The following is a 19,285-nucleotide window of genomic DNA, read 5'->3' as shown; positions in this document are numbered from 1 at the left end:
TTTATTTTCACACTTCACCTGCTTCTGTTCTCATGTTTCGTCGTTTCATTTCAACCTCATCTAGTTTACAGTTATCGTGAGCGTCTTCTGCCGTTTGACGGAGGTTTCTGCAAAAATGAACTTTTTTAAAAGATGAATTAAGCTATTTTGTTTTACACCACCTGTTTTCTTTTCATTTGCAGCCCCATCCTTTTGTTTACTTTGAGTTTTATTTGAATTTGTTCTTGTGATTAAAGTTTTGTCCAATTAAAATCCATCGATTTGTTTTCTACTTCATCCTGAGAATGAACTTTGACCTTTCCAAGTGTATTTTTCCACGCCCAGTCCTCTGACCCGTCTAAATGCTGCTGCCCTTCACATGTTGACTTTTGACTCTGACGAACACAACAAATGTCTCAAAGCTTCTCAGTTGAACTCCCTCAGTGCACAAGCCACGTCTGGACTCTCCGACGAGGTCCTGAGCTGGTGAACCAGGTCAGGGAAACACGCCCAGAGTTTTATTTTCTCTAAGAGGTTTCGCTCTTATTTTGTACACCCGATTGCATTTAGCCTCCTGAAACTGCAGCGCCGGGTTTCAGGAACACGCCGTAGTGGATCTAGTTGGAGAACTTTGGTCAGGATGTCTGGAGGTGAAACACGATTTTCCTGCTGGACTCCGAGGCGACAACCAAACCCGCCGGCCGGCGCCGTGGTCGGCTTCAACGCCTAATGTGAATGTGCCTATCTGTACATACTGGGAGTGAGTGTCTTGAGTCTGAGGCCAGATGTGTGGGCTGATGTGCTGATACAGTCATGTTAAATAAACAATTTCATTTTCTAGTCCGACTCCTACTTTCACTAAAACTCTGCATATTGTGACGTGGTGCTGCTGAGACCGGAGGTCTGAACCTGCAGGCTCCCGAAGGGGCCACATGAACACCTCCCTCCATGTCACGTAACATTTGTGGTGTTTTTTCAATGTAAAAGCCCAGAATGTAAGAAGTTGCCAACATTGTACTATACTTGATCTATTCTAGCATTTGACCAATAATTTGATCGATTACATGATCGAGGTACTATAAAAACAATCTGTGAAACTAAATAAGTTCAGTCAATATATAGATCAATACAACTATTTCAGACAAAATCATTGTTTATGCCGGTTTTGTGCAGTTTACTTGTGTAAAATAGGTACAATGGATGGGACATGTTTGTATTCATCCACAGAGGATCCTCTAATCAATTATGGTTTAAAGTATTTTACTGCTTTATAACCTGTTGGCTTTATTACAAAATCATAACTTTATTTGAAAAACGTTTTTTTCCTGGTTAAAATGTCTTAAAATAGCTCAAAATGGCACAAATATCCTTGTGCTACTGAAAAAGTTAGCCTTGTTTTTTTAGCTTTAAGCAAATTTGATTTGGTGATAAACGGCAAAAACATCTGTTTTGTTGATAGAGACACCTGGTGAACAGCTGGAAGGTGACGGAGGAGCCCCAGGGGACAGACTGGAGGCAGACTGTAGGACAGACTGGGGGACAGACTGGGGTACAGACTGAGGGACAGACTGGAGGCAGACAGGGACAGACTGGAGGCAGACTTGGGACAGACTGGAGGCAGACTTGGGACAGACTGGAGGCAGACTGAGGGACAGACTGGAGGCAGACTTGGGACAGACTGGAGGCAGACTTGGGACAGACTGGAGGCAGACTGGAGGTAGACTAGAGGCAGACTGGAGGCAGACTGAGGGACAGACTGGAGGCAGACTGGGGACAGACTGGAGGCAGACTGAGGGACAGACTGGAGGTAGACTGGAGGTAGACTGGGGGACAGACTGGAGGCAGACTGGGGGACAGACTGGAGGCTGACTGAGGGACAGACTGGAGGCAGACTGGGGACAGACTGGAGGCAGACTGAGGGACAGACTGGAGGCAGACTGGAGGCAGACTTGGGACAGACTGGAGGCAGACTGGGGGACAGACGAACTCCAGCTGGGGACTTTCTCTGAGTCAAGCTCTACATGAAGGATGTCCAGACCGTCTTCTGTTAATAACGTCCTTGTTGAAGCTCCACCTCCTGTTACACTTTGGAGGAATGTCATTAATTAATTTATAGGAAACGTTTCAGGCCAATCAGAATGTAAGGACACTGTCCAGTGTCCAGATGTCCTTATTGCCCCGGGGCAGGTGAAGTGACCCCACACAGACCCACAAAACTCAATTTCCAATCAGTCTTCTTGTAGTTGAGTTGATGTTGTTTTTGTGTTTTTTCTTAAGCAAATAATGAGAATAGCTGGGTTGTATATTTGTCCTGTAATTGAAGTAGTTTCTATTGGGGTCCTCGTCTCCCTGAGCCCTGAGCCCTCTGACGCAACACCCCCTGTGCCCAACTACGCCACCAAGCGTCCAAATCAGGCAACTGCAATAAATATGTAAACTAAATAACCTGCCAGCAGCAAGAAGACAAAATTCCTCCACCAGAATTCTGCAGGGGCTGGAAGGAAGGAAGGAAGGAAGGAAGGAAGGAAGGAAGGAAGGAAGTGTGGTCAACACAAAGATTTTGACGTGGTCGACAGTACTACAACATTAGTTTAGGGTGGTGTTGTGGTCAACACAAAGATCGTGACGTGGTCGACAGTACTACAACATTAGTTTAGGGTGGTGTTGTGGTCAACACAAAGATCCTGACGTGGTCGACATACTACAACATTAGTTTAGGGTGGTGTTGTGGTCAACACAAAGATCCTGACGTGGTCGACAGTACTACAACATTAGTTTAGGGTGGTGTTGTGGTCAACACAAAGATCCTGACGTGGTCGACAGTACTACAACATTAGTTTAGGGTGGTGTTGTGGTCAACACAAAGATCCTGACGTGGTCGACAGTACTACAACATTAGTTTAGGGTGGTGTTGTGGTCAACACAAAGATCGTGACGTGGTCGACAGTACTACGACATTAGTTTAGGGTGGTGTTGTGGTCAACACAAAGATCGTGACGTGGTCGACAGTACTGCGACATTAGTTTAGGGTGGTGTTGTGGTCAACACAAAGATCGTGACGTGGTCGACAGTACTGCGACATTAGTTTAGGGTGGTGTTGTGGTCAACACAAAGATCGTGACGTGGTCGACAGTACTACGACATTAGTTTAGGGTGGTGTTGTGGTCAACACAAAGATCGTGACGTGGTCGACAGTACTACGACATTAGTTTAGGGTGGTGTTGTGGTCAACACAAAGATCGTGACGTGGTCGACAGTACTAAGACATTAGTTTAGGGTGGTGTTGTGGTCAACACAAAGATCGTGACGTGGTCGACAGTACTACGACATTAGTTTAGGGTGGTGTTGTGGTCAACACAAAGATCCTGACGTGGTCGACAGTACTGCGACATTAGTTTAGGGTGGTGTTGTGGTCAACACAGATCTTGACGTGGTCGACAGTACTGCGACATTAGTTTAGGGTGGTGTTGTGGTCAACACAAAGATCGTGACGTGGTCGACAGTACTGCGACATTAGTTTAGGGTGGTGTTGTGGTCAACACAAAGATCGTGACGTGGTCGACAGTACTACGACATTAGTTTAGGGTGGTGTTGTGGTCAACACAAAGATCGTGACGTGGTCGACAGTACTACGACATTAGTTTAGGGTGGTGTTGTGGTCAACACAGATCTTGACGTGGTCGACAGTACTACGACATTAGTTTAGGGTGGTGTTGTGGTCAACACAAAGATCGTGACGTGGTCGACAGTACTACGACATTAGTTTAGGGTGGTGTTGTGGTCAACACAAAGATCGTGACGTGGTCGACAGTACTACGACATTAGTTTAGGGTGGTGTTGTGGTCAACACAAAGATCGTGACGTGGTCGACAGTACTACGACATTAGTTTAGGGTGGTGTTGTGGTCAACACAAAGATCGTGACGTGGTCGACAGTACTACGACATTAGTTTAGGGTGGTGTTGTGGTCAACACAAAGATCGTGACGTGGTCGACAGTACTACGACATTAGTTTAGGGTGGTGTTGTGGTCAACACAAAGATCGTGACGTGGTCGACAGTACTACGACATTAGTTTAGGGTGGTGTTGTGGTCAACACAAAGATCGTGACGTGGTCGACAGTACTACGACATTAGTTTAGGGTGGTGTTGTGGTCAACACAAAGATCCTGACGTGGTCGACAGTACTACGACATTAGTTTAGGGTGGTGTTGTGGTCAACACAAAGATCCTGACGTGGTCGACAGTACTACGACATTAGTTTAGGGTGGTGTTGTGGTCAACACAAAGATCCTGACGTGGTCGACAGTACTACGACATTAGTTTAGGGTGGTGTTGTGGTCAACACAAAGATCGTGACGTGGTCGACAGTACTACAACATTAGTTTAGGGTGGTGTTGTGGTCAACACAAAGATCCTGACGTGGTCGACAGTACTACAACATTAGTTTAGGGTGGTGTTGTGGTCAACACAAAGATCGTGACGTGGTCGACAGTACTACAACATTAGTTTAGGGTGGTGTTGTGGTCAACACAAAGATCCTGACGTGGTCGACAGTACTACAACATTAGTTTAGGGTGGTGTTGTGGTCAACACAAAGATCCTGACGTGGTCGACAGTACTACGACATTAGTTTAGGGTGGTGTTGTGGTCAACACAAAGATCCTGACGTGGTCGACAGTACTACGACATTAGTTTAGGGTGGTGTTGTGGTCAACACAAAGATCCTGACGTGGTCGACAGTACTACAACATTAGTTTAGGGTGGTGTTGTGGTCAACACAAAGATCGTGACGTGGTCGACAGTACTACAACATTAGTTTAGGGTGGTGTTGTGGTCAACACAAAGATCCTGACGTGGTCGACAGTACTACAACATTAGTTTAGGGTGGTGTTGTGGTCAACACAAAGAGACCATGTCAGTGACAGTTTATGCTACAGAGGAAAAACAACAACAACAGGGTTGAACTTGTTGTGTTTCAAAAGATTGATTCAAACTGCGGTTGAAGTTTTGTCCACATGTTTGTCTTGGTTCCTGGATTACAGAAGGATTTGATCTTAACTGTAGTGTATTTCTGCATTTTGCCTGTTTCCTGCTTCACTCACAGTTTTATAATGTTATAAACATTATAAAACATTCTAATGGACTTAACAGCTCAATATTAAAGTATCATGACTAACAGAAGGGTCAGAAGGGTCAGAAGGTTCAGAAGGGTCAGAAGGGTAAGAAGGGTCAGAAGGTTCAGAAGGGTCAGAAGGTTCAGAAGGGTCAGAAGGGTCTGAAGGTTCAGAAGGGTCAGAAGGTTCAGAAGGGTCAGAAGGTTCAGAAGGGTCAGAAGGGTCAGAAGGTTCAGAAGGGTCAGAAGGGTCAGAAGGGTCAGAAGATTCAGAAGGGTCAGAAGGTTCAGAAGGGTCAGAAGGGTCAGAAGGTTCAGAAGGGTAAGAAGGGTAAGAAGGGTTAGAAGGTTCAGAAGGGTCAGAAGGGTCAGAAGGGTCAGAAGGGTCAGAAGGTTCAGAAGGGTCAGAAGGGTCAGAAGGTTCAGAAGGGTCAGAAGGGTAAGAAGGGTTAGAAGGTTCAGAAGGGTTAGAAGGTTCAGAAGGGTCAGAAGGGTCAGAAGGGTCAGAAGATTCAGAAGGGTCAGAAGGGTCAGAAGGTTCAGAAGGGTCAGAAGGGTCAGAAGGGTCAGAAGGTTCAGAAGATTCAGAAGGGTCAGAAGGGTCACCACAGCAGCAAAAGCCACAACGGAGGTTTGCAGAACCCAGAAGGACAGGCTTTGTTTCTAGGGGACATTATTTTCTGACGGACGGAGAGTTTCAGAGTCCTGGTCTTCAGGGTCCTGGTCTTCAGGGTCCTGGTCTTCAGGGTCCTGGTCTTCAGAGTCCTGGTCTTCAGAGTCCTGCACACTTCCATAGTGGGTTCATGTCCATCAGGCTGCAGGCCTTGACTCCTCTGGGCCACCGTACCCTCCAACAGTCAACACCAAGACATTTCTTTACTGGTCCATCTTTTCCAGCCTCTTCAGTCGAGGGAGACTTTTACTTTGAAAAGAGTTGCTTCTCAGACTCTCTGGGTCTTTTCAGAGTAAAAGTGGAGGGTCCTGACTGGGGCACCAGCAGGACCTCCTCACAGTGTCCTGACCTTTCTCACTATCAGGTCCCATTTTTACAAGGTGCCAGGCTGACGTGCCACTGGGGGGGGGGGGGGGGGGGGGGGGCGGAGGGAGCAGGAGGGAGCTGGAGGGGGCAGGGGGGGCCGGAGGGGGTGTGGCCTGTCAACGCCCAGGGTCAGAGCCTGGCAGACGAGGCTCGGGGTCACACTGCCCGTCTCTTCTCCACTCAAGGTGTGATGGTTTGTTTTGCCTGAGAAAACTTTGTCAACGTCTATTTCCGGCTCTGGGCCCTGTTGAGCCGGGGCTCAGTGGAGGTCCTGCTCTCTGCTGCAGGTCTCTGCTGGACACAAATAGTTCCCATGGGAGAATCTTGGCACTCATTGTGTTGCTGCAGAAAGTATTTGGGAATAATTATGCATGATGGACGAGATCCCACAGTTGAAAAATTCCCTCTATCGGGGTTTTTTTCCTCAAAACTGAAGGAAGCTACAGTAATTAATCATTTCACATTTTAGTTCACTCATACAATTTGTTTTCTTTCAATACCAGGGAACACCACTGCTGGGGTGACAGTTTTAATAAGATTATTAATGTTACAGTAAATCATGAAAACCCTTCTTATCTTCCAGGATTTAGATCGTAGCCACATCATTTATCACCATTTTACTTATAAAGCACTTCGACTTTACTCTTCACTGACTGACAATCACTTCAATATATCAATATTAATATTTATACCCCCTTTGGGGTCACATTGGGTGTGTGTGTGTGTGTGTGTGTGTGTGTGTGTGTGTGTTTCACATATACCCAGTTTTTAAAAAATACCTTTAGCACCACATCATGTTAGAAATTCAAAGAGGGTTTGAAAAACGTTTTTTTTGTAACTGATAAATATCAGTTGACAAAGATCTGCACAACAACAACAACAACAACAACAACAACAACAACACTGAGACAGGTTTTACTCAACTGCCACACTAATATCAGTGGTCCAAACCGTTTATTGACATTAACGGGATCATTCTTTACACTATAGTAAATATATCAACACCATGAAAGCAACAAAAACACTGTAGAATGATCCTCTTTAGATATAGATACATTATTGGACTTTAAAATAAATTTACTAGAGAACCTTTGTTCATACGAGTTCTTCTGATTGAACGAAGATCGTCCATATGGGAGACCTCAGATCTAGAAGGTTTCTAGAACTATAGGAGTAGAACCCTTCAGAAGAAGGTGACCAGAGATCCGTTTCACGAAGCAGGTTTATCGATTACCCCAGGTTAATTAACACCGAGTTGAGGGAAATGCGGGGTTTTCCGTTTCACGACGGGAGGTAACTCCAACCAGAGGAAGAGGGGTATAACTCCAGTCTGTTTCACAACAGGAGGTAACTCCAACCAGAGGAAGCGGGGTAACTCCACCCTGTTTCACAACAGGAGGTAACTCCAACCAGAGGAAGAGGGGTAACTCCACCCTGTTTCACAACAGGAGGTAACTCCAACCAGAGGAAGAGGGGTAACTCCAGTCTGTTTCACAACAGGAGGTAACTCCAACCAGAGGAAGAGGGGTAACTCCACCCTGTTTCACAACAGGAGGTAACTCCAACCAGAGGAAGCGGGGTAACTCCAGCCTGTTTCACAACAGGAGGTAACTCCAACCAGAGGAAGAGGGGTAACTCCACCCTGTTTCACAACAGGAGGTAACTCCAACCAGAGGAAGAGGGGTAACTCCACCCTGTTTCACAACAGGAGGTAACTCCAACCAGAGGAAGAGGGGTAACTCCACCCTGTTTCACAACAGGAGGTAACTCCAACCAGAGGAAGAGGGGTAACTCCAGCCTGTTTCACGAAGCGGTGTAACGTCAACTCCCGGTCAGTTACCATGGCAACAGACGCTCTAGAACTAACCTGGTCGGGAGCAGGTTTTTGTCAGTGAACCTGGAGTTTCTCTCTGGCTCCGCCCCCTTTCAGACGGACACGGGATTTCATTTCCTCATTCAGCGGGGAGTTTTGGTGAAACAGTTCTGCAGTGCCTTATTCCAGAGGCAAATTAGACGTCAACTTGTTTCCCTCAATATGGAATGTGCTTTTGATAATGATCCGATTGATGAAGGCGCAGCATTACTACCAATTTAATATTGGCAGACAGATCATCATCAGACCATAGACGTACTGGCATTTCCAGACACCTTCCTTTTTGAGCGGTACCGTTTTACTGCAGAGACCATTATGTACATCCACAGTTTAATCGCTCTGTACATTAGCAACATCACCAGCTGAGCCTTGCCCTGACGTCATAGCAGATATTGTGTGTTGCGCTGCATTTCCTCGTAAATGGCAGAGCTGTCAGAGACACCATATGCCATCATCACTTCGGGTCTAATCACCACCACCACCACCACCACCACCACCACCTCTACCACCACCACCACCACCACCACCACCAAATAAAGACATGATGCACAATTAATTTGGTCTTTTTTATTTCCTACAAATACAAGAGCTAGTTTAGTTAATGTAGCTAGTAGTTAGCATAATTCACCTGGGACTGTACACCCACCCTTACCTTGTGCTCCAGTAGTTCAATTTCCACATCTGCCTTTCTAATCTGCTGGTCCAACTACTGCATTTCCTTAGCAGTGTATTCCATCTTCTGGAGCAGGTGGAGTCTATAGATCTGTTTTACAGATAACTGGGAAGACATAAGGAGGACATTCAATTATTACAGTTGGACATGAATTCCCCAGAATGAACCTCTGGTGTTTACTGAACATCTGTCTCACTGTCAGTCCTTGCAGTGGATGTTGAGGGACCCTCCTGCTGCTGCCCAGCCAGGCCCTGTTAAAAATAATGTGTCAATACTTCAGTGTAGACAAAATATCACTCTTTATTCCTCCACAATGTTTAAGAAATGTAAACGGGATGAGAACTATCATACCTCTACAGGCCTTTGTGGATCCTCCTCTGTAAAGGCAGCAGACAGGGTTTCCTCGTACTCGTCATCCTACATGAATATGTTTCAGTATATTTAAACTACCATTTTGCAAGATCTTTGGAGTGTTGCCTACTTACAAGGTCTGTTGTGGCATGAGGGGGTCCAGCAGGCAGAGAGCACCATCACAATCTGTTGGCTGACAAAAAAAAGACATGATGGAGAAATAAAGATGAACAAAAGGAGGCTTAAAGAGATATACAGGCCTCGGCATATTATATATTATGAAGGAAGTGGTATCTTGAGGGGTGAGCTCTGAAGAGGAGCTCCTCCAGGGATTCCCTCAGCCACTGGCCTCCCAACATTCTGGCTTAGGGCTCCTCTGCCTCTGTTAAAGGTGGAGGTGCTGGGCCACCACCCATTTTACATCTGCCTTCTTTCTGTTGGAGTAAAGTCTGTCTTAGTTTAGCCTGAGTTATTTGACAGCACATGATATGGGTGAGAAGACATTTATGTGTTTGAAAACAGCATTATGTTGGAATAAAACACCTCACAGTCAAATGGCCACTTGATATTTACTGTACAATGTCACACATGATCGAAATTACGTTAAGAAATGTATTGATTAACAATTAAATTGGCAGCGGTCTTACCCGATTGGACAATGTTTTTATATTTCACTTTCAGCTGCTGCCAAGAGGCTTCTCCCCCGCGGAATTGCACCCAAAAGAAATAAATTAATAAGCTACCATCAAGCAGTATTCCCTTGCAATAATATTGCGATGACAAAGACGTTTGAACTTACGCATTCACTTGAGCAGCAATCTTCTTCCACGCCGCCTCCCTCTCTTTAGCAGCCGCTGCAACGTTGCGTTTTTTTTTAAAAAATATGTTCATATTCGCCATATGATCGGATCAATACTTCCTGCTCCACTGACGTCAAAAACTCCGCCCTCCGCGTCTCAGTTGTCATGGTGACTCGTTGAATCGGGGCTCCATTGATGCGGTCTTTTTAGAGTCGTGGTGCACGCGCTTGACTCCAGGTCAAACTACTCTGAGTTCATCATACTGATCATAATCCGGTGTCGTGAAACCGAAAACTCCGCGTTTTCTGTCTCAGTGTAACTCAACTCAGAGCTCGGGGTTGAGCTCAGGGCTTGTTAAACCTGCTTCGTGAAACGGACCCCAGGTTTCTATTGCTGGTAGATTAATACCAGGTGCCATGATCCTGCCTTCTCTCCTCCCCTCCTGTGTTCCCCTTAGCTCCGCCCCTGTGTTCTCCTTAGCTCCGCCCCTGTGTTCTCCTTAGCTCCGCCCCTGTGGTGCACTCCTGCTTCCTCCTCCTGATCACAGCTGTTTGTTGTTGTCGTTAGTTCCCTCTCTTCCAGCTCTAGTTGCCAGTTCGTCTGAGTTCCCACACTATTCGTACCCGCCTTTTCCCCTCATGTTGCCTTCGTGTGTTTTTGACCTTCTGCCTGCCCGACCTCGCCTCCTGGATTTCCTCCTCCATCGCCTGCTCTGGTTTTTGATCTTGGACTGCCTGACTTTGCTTCGGCTGTGTTTTTTGTGAGAAGAAAACACTGTTGAATCGAGCTTCTTGTCTGTCGTGCAATTGAGTTCGCAAACCCTGACACCAGGTTTCTATTGCTGGTAGATTAATAGCAAGTTACTATTGCTGGTAGATTAATAGGTTACTAGTGCTGGTAGATTAATAGCAGGTTACTATTGCTGGTAGATTAATAGGTTACTAGTGCTGGTAGATTAATAGCAGGTTACTATTGCTGGTAGATTAATAGGTTTCTATTGCTGGTAGATTAATAGCAAGTTACTATTGCTGGTAGATTAATAGGTTACTAGTGCTGGTAGATTAATAGCAGGTTACTATTGCTGGTAGATTAATAGGTTACTAGTGCTGGTAGATTAATAGCAGGTTACTATTGCTGGTAGATTAATAGGTTTCTATTGCTGGTAGATTAATAGCAAGTTACTATTGCTGGTAGATTAATAGGTTTCTATTGCTGGTAGATTAATAGCAGGTTACTATTGCTGGTAGATTAATAGGTTTCTATTGCTGGTAGATTAATAGCAGGTTACTATTGCTGGTAGATTAATAGGTTACTATTGCTGGTAGATTAATAGCAGGTTACTATTGCTGGTAGATTAATAGGTTTCTATTGCTGGTAGATTAATAGGTTACTAGTGCTGGTAGATTAATAGCAGGCTACCATTGCTGGTAGATTAATAGCAGGTTACTATTGTTGGTAGATTAATAGCAGGTTACTATTGCTGGTAGATTAATAGGTTTCTATTGCTGGTAGATTAATAGCAGGTTACTATTGCTGGTAGATTAATAGGTTTCTATTGCTGGTAGATTAATAGCAGGTTTCTATTGCTGGTAGATTAATAGGTTACTATTGCTGGTAGATTAATAGCAGGTTACTATTGCTGGTAGATTAATAGCAGGTTACTATTGTTGGTAGATTAATAGCAGGTTACTATTGCTGGTAGATTAATAGCAGGTTACTATTGTTGGTAGATTTATAGCCGGTTACTATTGCTGGTAGATTAATAGCAGGTTACTATTGCTGGTAGATTAATAGGTTTCTATTGCTGGTAGATTAATAGGTTTCTATTGCTGGTAGATTAATAGCAGGTTGCTATTGCTGGTAGATTAATAGGTTTCTATTGCTGGTAGATTAATAGCAGGTTACTATTGCTGGTAGATTAATAGGTTTCTATTGCTGGTAGATTAATAGCAGGTTACTATTGTTGGTAGATTAATAGCAGGTTACTATTGCTGGTAGATTAATAGCAGGTTACTATTGTTGGTAGATTAATAGCAGGTTACTATTGCTGGTAGATTAATAGGTTTCTATTGCTGGTTGATTAATAGCAGGTTTCTATTGCTGGTAGATTAATAGGTTTCTATTGCTGGTAGATTAATAGGTTTCTATTGCTGGTAGATTAATAGGTTACTATTGTTGGTAGATTAATAGCAGGTTACTATTGCTGGTAGATTAATAGGTTACTATTGTTGGTAGATTTATAGCCGGTTACTATTGCTGGTAGATTAATAGGTTACTATTGTTGGTAGATTAATAGCAGGTTACTATTGCTGGTCGATTAATAGCAGGTTACTATTGCAGGTAGATTAATAGGTTACTATTGCTGGTAGATTAATAGGTTACTAGTGCTGGTAGATTAATAGCAGGTTACTAGTGCTGGTAGATTAATAGCAGGTTACTATTGCTGGTAGATTAATAGGTTACTATTGCTGGTAGATTAATAGCAGGTTACTATTGCTGGTAGATTAATAGCAGGTTACTATTGCTGGTAGATTAATAGGTTTCTATTGCTGGTAGATTAATAGGTTACTAGTGCTGGTAGATTAATAGCAGGCTACCATTGCTGGTAGATTAATAGCAGGTTACTATTGTTGGTAGATTAATAGCAGGTTACTATTGCGGGTAGATTAATAGCAGGTTACTATTGTTGGTGGATTAATAGCAGGTTACTATTGCTGGTAGATTAATAGGTTACTATTGCTGGTAGATTAATAGGTTTCTATTGCTGGTAGATTAATAGCAAGTTACTATTGCTGGTAGATTAATAGGTTTCTATTGCTGGTAGATTAATAGCAGGTTACTATTGCTGGTAGATTAATAGGTTTCTATTGCTGGTAGATTAATAGCAGGTTGCTATTGTTGGTAGATTAATAGCAGGTTACTATTGCTGGTAGATTAATAGCAGGCTACTATTGTTGGTAGATTAATAGCAGGTTACTATTGCTGGTAGATTAATAGCAGGTTACTATTGTTGGTAGATTAATAGGTTACTAGTGCTGGTAGATTAATAGCAGGCTACCATTGCTGGTAGATTAATAGCAGGTTACTATTGTTGGTAGATTAATAGCAGGTTACTATTGCTGGTAGATTAATAGGTTTCTATTGCTGGTAGATTAATAGCAGGTTACTATTGCTGGTAGATTAATAGGTTTCTATTGCTGGTAGATTAATAGCAGGTTTCTATTGCTGGTAGATTAATAGGTTACTATTGCTGGTAGATTAATAGCAGGTTACTATTGTTGGTAGATTAATAGCAGGTTACTATTGCTGGTAGATTAATGGCAGGATACTATTGTTGGTAGATTAATAGCAGGTTACTATTGCTGGTAGATTAATAGGTTACTATTGCTGGTAGATTAATAGCAGGTTACTATTGCTGGTAGATTAATAGGTTTCTATTGTTGGTAGATTAATAGGTTACTATTGCTGGTAGATTAATAGCAGGTTACTATTGTTGGTAGATTAATAGCAGGTTACTATTGCTGGTAGATTAATAGCAGGTTACTATTGCTGGTAGATTAATAGGTTTCTATTGCTGGTAGATTAATAGCAAGTTACTATTGCTGGTAGATTAATAGATTTCTATTGCTGGTAGATTAATAGCAGGTTACTATTGCTGGTAGATTAATAGGTTTCTATTGCTGGTAGATTAATAGCAGGTTACTATTGCTGGTAGATTAATAGGTTTCTATTGCTGGTAGATTAATAGCAGGTTACGATTGTTGGTAGATTAATAGCAGGTTACTATTGCTGGTAGATTAATAGGTTTCAATTGCTGGTAGATTAATAGCAGGTTTCTATTGCTGGTAGATTAATAGGTTACTATTGTTGGTAGATTTATAGCCGGCTACTATTGCTGGTAGATTAATAGGTTACTATTGTTGGTAGATTAATAGCAGGTTACTATTTCTGGTAGATTAATAGGTTTCTATTGCTGGTAGATTAATAGCAGGTTACTATTGCTGGTAGATTAATAGGTTTCTATTGCTGGTAGATTAATAGGTTTCTATTGCTGGTAGATTAATAGCAGGTTTCTATTGCTGGTAGATTAATAGGTTACTATTGTTGGTAGATTTATAGCCGGCTACTATTGCTGGTAGATTAATAGGTTACTATTGTTGGTAGATTAATAGCAGGTTACTATTGCTGGTAGATTAATAGGTTTCTATTGCTGGTAGATTAATAGGTTTTCTATTGCTGGTAGATTAATAGGTTTCTATTGCTGGTAGATTAATAGGTTACTATTGCTGGTAGATTAATAGCAGGTTACTATTGTTGGTAGATTTATAGCAGGTTACTATTGCTGGTAGATTAAGAGCAGGTTACTATTGTTGGTAGATTAATAGCAGGTTACTATTGCTGGTAGATTAATAGCAGGTTACTATTGCTGGTAGATTAATAGCAGGTTACTATTGCTGGTAGATTAAGAGCAGGTTACTATTGTTGGTAGATTAATAGCAGGTTACTATTGATGGTAGATTAATAGGTTACTATTGTTGGTAGATTTATAGCCGGTTACTATTGCTGGTAGATTAATAGCAGGTTACTATTGCTGGTAGATTAATAGGTTACTATTGTTGGTAGATTTATAGCCGGTTACTATTGCTGGTAGATTAATAGCAGGTTACTATTGCTGGTAGATTAATAGGTTTCTATTGCTGGTAGATTAATAGGTTTCTATTGCTGGTAGATTAATAGCAGGTTGCTATTGCTGGTAGATTAATAGGTTTCTATTGCTGGTAGATTAATAGCAGGTTACTATTGCTGGTAGATTAATAGGTTTCTATTGCTGGTAGATTAATAGCAGGTTACTATTGTTGGTAGATTAATAGCAGGTTACTATTGTTGGTAGATTAATAGCAGGTTACTATTGCTGGTAGATTAATAGGTTTCTATTGCTGGTAGATTAATAGCAGGTTTCTATTGCTGGTAGATTAATAGGTTTCTATTGCTGGTAGATTAATAGGTTTCTATTGCTGGTAGATTAATAGGTTACTATTGTTGGTAGATTAATAGCAGGTTACTATTGCTGGTAGATTAATAGGTTACTATTGTTGGTAGATTTATAGCCGGTTACTATTGCTGGTAGATTAATAGGTTACTATTGTTGGTAGATTAATAGCAGGTTACTATTGCTGGTCGATTAATAGCAGGTTACTATTGCAGGTAGATTCATAGGTTACTATTGCTGGTAGATTAATAGGTTACTAGTGCTGGTAGATTAATAGCAGGTTACTAGTGCTGGTAGATTAAGAGCAGGTTACTATTGCTGGTAGATTAATAGGTTACTATTGCTGGTAGATTAATAGCAGGTTACTATTGCTGGTAGATTAATAGCAGGTTACTATTGCTGGTAGATTAATAGGTTTCTATTGCTGGTAGATTAATAGGTTACTAGTGCTGGTAGATTAATAGCAGGCTACCATTGCTGGTAGATTAATAGCAGGTTACTATTGTTGGTAGATTAATAGCAGGTTACTATTGCTGGTAGATTAATAGCATGTTACTATTGTTGGTGGATTAATAGCAGGTTACTATTGCTGGTAGATTAATAGGTTACTATTGCTGGTAGATTAATAGGTCTCTATTGCTGGTAGATTAATAGCAAGTTACTATTGCTGGTAGATTAATAGGTTTCTATTGCTGGTAGATTAATAGCAGGTTACTATTGCTGGTAGATTAATAGGTTTCTATTGCTGGTAGATTAATAGCAGGTTACTATTGTTGGTAGATTAATAGCAGGTTACTATTGCTGGTAGATTAATAGCAGGCTACTATTGTTGGTAGATTAATAGCAGGTTACTATTGCTGGTAGATTAATAGCAGGTTACTATTGTTGGTAGATTAATAGGTTACTAGTGCTGGTAGATTAATAGCAGGCTACCATTGCTGGTAGATTAATAGCAGGTTACTATTGTTGGTAGATTAATAGCAGGTTACTATTGTTGGTAGATTAATAGCAGGTTACTATTCCTGGTAGATTAATAGGTTTCTATTGCTGGTAGATTAATAGCAGGTTACTATTGCTGGTAGATTAATAGGTTTCTATTGCTGGTAGATTAATAGCAGGTTTCTATTGCTGGTAGATTAATAGGTTACTATTGCTGGTAGATTAATAGCAGGTTACTATTGTTGGTAGATTAATAGCAGCTTACTATTGCTGGTAGATTAATAGCAGGTTACTATTGTTGGTAGATTAATAGCAGGTTACTATTGCTGGTAGATTAATAGGTTACTATTGCTGGTAGATTAATAGCAGGTTACTATTGCTGGTAGATTAATAGGTTTCTATTGTTGGTAGATTAATAGGTTACTATTGCTGGTAGATTAATAGCAGGTTACTATTGTTGGTAGATTAATAGCAGGTTACTATTGCTGGTAGATTAATAGCAGGTTACTATTGCTGGTAGATTAATAGGTTTCTATTGCTGGTAGATTAATAGCAAGTTACTATTGCTGGTAGATTAATAAGTTTCTATTGCTGGTAGATTAATAGCAGGTTACTATTGCTGGTAGATTAATAGGTTTCTATTGCTGGTAGATTAATAGCAGGTTACTATTGCTGGTAGATTAATAGGTTTCTATTGCTGGTAGATTTATAGCAGGTTACGATTGTTGGTAGATTAATAGCAGGTTACTATTGCTGGTAGATTAATAGGTTTCAATTGCTGGTAGATTAATAGCAGGTTTCTATTGCTGGTAGATTAATAGGTTACTATTGTTGGTAGATTTATAGCCGGCTACTATTGCTGGTAGATTAATAGGTTACTATTGTTGGTAGATTAATAGCAGGTTACTATTTCTGGTAGATTAATAGGTTTCTATTGCTGGTAGATTAATAGCAGGTTACTATTGCTGGTAGATTAATAGGTTTCTATTGCTGGTAGATTAATAGGTTTCTATTGCTGGTAGATTAATAGCAGGTTTCTATTGCTGGTAGATTAATAGGTTACTATTGTTGGTAGATTTATAGCCGGTTACTATTGCTGGTAGATTAATAGCAGGTTACTATTGCTGGTAGATTAATAGCAGGTTACTATTGTTGGTAGATTAATAGCAGGTTACTATTGTTGGTAGATTAATAGGTTACTATTGTTGGTAGATTTATAGCCGGCTACTATTGCTGGTAGATTAATAGGTTACTATTGTTGGTAGATTAATAGCAGGTTACTATTGCTGGTAGATTAATAGGTTACTATTGTTGGTAGATTTATAGCCGGTTACTATTGCTGGTAGATTAATAGCAGGTTACTATTGTTGGTAGATTAATAGCAGGTTACTATTGTTGGTAGATTAATAGCAGGTTACTATTGTTGGTAGATTAATAGGTTACTATTGTTGGTAGATTTATAGCAGGTTACTATTGCTGGTAGATTAATAGGTTTCTATTGCTGGTAGATTAATAGCAGGTTTCTATTGCTGGTAGATTAATAGGTTTCTATTGCTGGTAGATTAATAGGTTTCTATTGCTGGTAGATTAATAGCAGGTTTCTATTGCTGGTAGATTAATAGGTTACTATTGCTGGTAGATTTATAGCCGGCTACTATTGCTGGTAGATTAATAGGTTACTATTGTTGGTAGATTAATAGCAGGTTACTATTGCTGGTAGATTAATAGGTTTCTATTGCTGGTAGATTAATAGGTTTTCTATTGCTGGTAGATTAATAGGTTTCTATTGCTGGTAGATTAATAGGTTACTATTGCTGGTAGATTAATAGCAGGTTACTATTGTTGGTAGATTTATAGCAGGTTACTATTGCTGGTAGATTAAGAGCAGGTTACTATTGTTGGTAGATTAATAGCAGGTTACTATTGCTGGTAGATTAATAGCAGGTTACTATTGCTGGTAGATTAATAGCAGGTTACTATTGCTGGTAGATTAAGAGCAGGTTACTATTGTTGGTAGATTCATAGCAGGTTACTATTGATGGTAGATTAATAGGTTACTATTGTTGGTAGATTTATAGCCGGTTACTATTGCTGGTAGATTAATAGCAGGTTACTATTGCTGGTAGATTAATAGGTTACTATTGTTGGTAGATTTATAGCCGGTTACTATTGCTGGTAGATTAATAGCAGGTTACTATTGCTGGTAGATTAATAGGTTTCTATTGCTGGTAGATTAATAGGTTTCTATTGCTGGTAGATTAATAGCAGGTTGCTATTGCTGGTAGATTAATAGGTTTCTATTGCTGGTAGATTAATAGCAGGTTACTATTGCTGGTAGATTAATAGGTTTCTATTGCTGGTAGATTAATAGCAGGTTACTATTGTTGGTAGATTAATAGCAGGTTACTATTGTTGGTAGATTAATAGCAGGTTACTATTGCTGGTAGATTAATAGGTTTCTATTGCTGGTAGATTAATAGCAGGTTTCTATTGCTGGTAGATTAATAGGTTTCTATTGCTGGTAGATTAATAGGTTTCTATTGCTGGTAGATTAATAGGTTACTATTGTTGGTAGATTAATAGCAGGTTACTATTGCTGGTAGATTAATAGGTTACTATTGTTGGTAGATTTATAGCCGGTTACTATTGCTGGTAGATTAATAGGTTACTATTGTTGGTAGATTAATAGCAGGTTACTATTGCTGGTCGATTAATAGCAGGTTACTATTGCAGGTAGATTCATAGGTTACTATTGCTGGTAGATTAATAGGTTACTAGTGCTGGTAGATTAATAGCAGGTTACTAGTGCTGGTAGATTAAGAGCAGGTTACTATTGCTGGTAGATTAATAGGTTACTATTGCTGGTAGATTAATAGCAGGTTACTATTGCTGGTAGATTAATAGCAGGTTACTATTGCTGGTAGATTAATAGGTTTCTATTGCTGGTAGATTAATAGGTTACTAGTGCTGGTAGATTAATAGCAGGCTACCATTGCTGGTAGATTAATAGCAGGTTACTATTGTTGGTAGATTAATAGCAGGTTACTATTGCTGGTAGATTAATAGCATGTTACTATTGTTGGTGGATTAATAGCAGGTTACTATTGCTGGTAGATTAATAGGTTACTATTGCTGGTAGATTAATAGGTCTCTATTGCTGGTAGATTAATAGCAAGTTACTATTGCTGGTAGATTAATAGGTTTCTATTGCTGGTAGATTAATAGCAGGTTACTATTGCTGGTAGATTAATAGGTTTCTATTGCTGGTAGATTAATAGCAGGTTACTATTGTTGGTAGATTAATAGCAGGTTACTATTGCTGGTAGATTAATAGCAGGCTACTATTGTTGGTAGATTAATAGCAGGTTACTATTGCTGGTAGATTAATAGCAGGTTACTATTGTTGGTAGATTAATAGGTTACTAGTGCTGGTAGATTAATAGCAGGCTACCATTGCTGGTAGATTAATAGCAGGTTACTATTGTTGGTAGATTAATAGCAGGTTACTATTGTTGGTAGATTAATAG

The sequence above is a fragment of the Blennius ocellaris genome, assembly GCF_963422515.1.
Source record: "Blennius ocellaris genome assembly, chromosome: 6".
Classification (NCBI taxonomy): domain Eukaryota; kingdom Metazoa; phylum Chordata; class Actinopteri; order Blenniiformes; family Blenniidae; genus Blennius; species Blennius ocellaris.
This window is presented reverse-complemented; position numbering follows the sequence as displayed.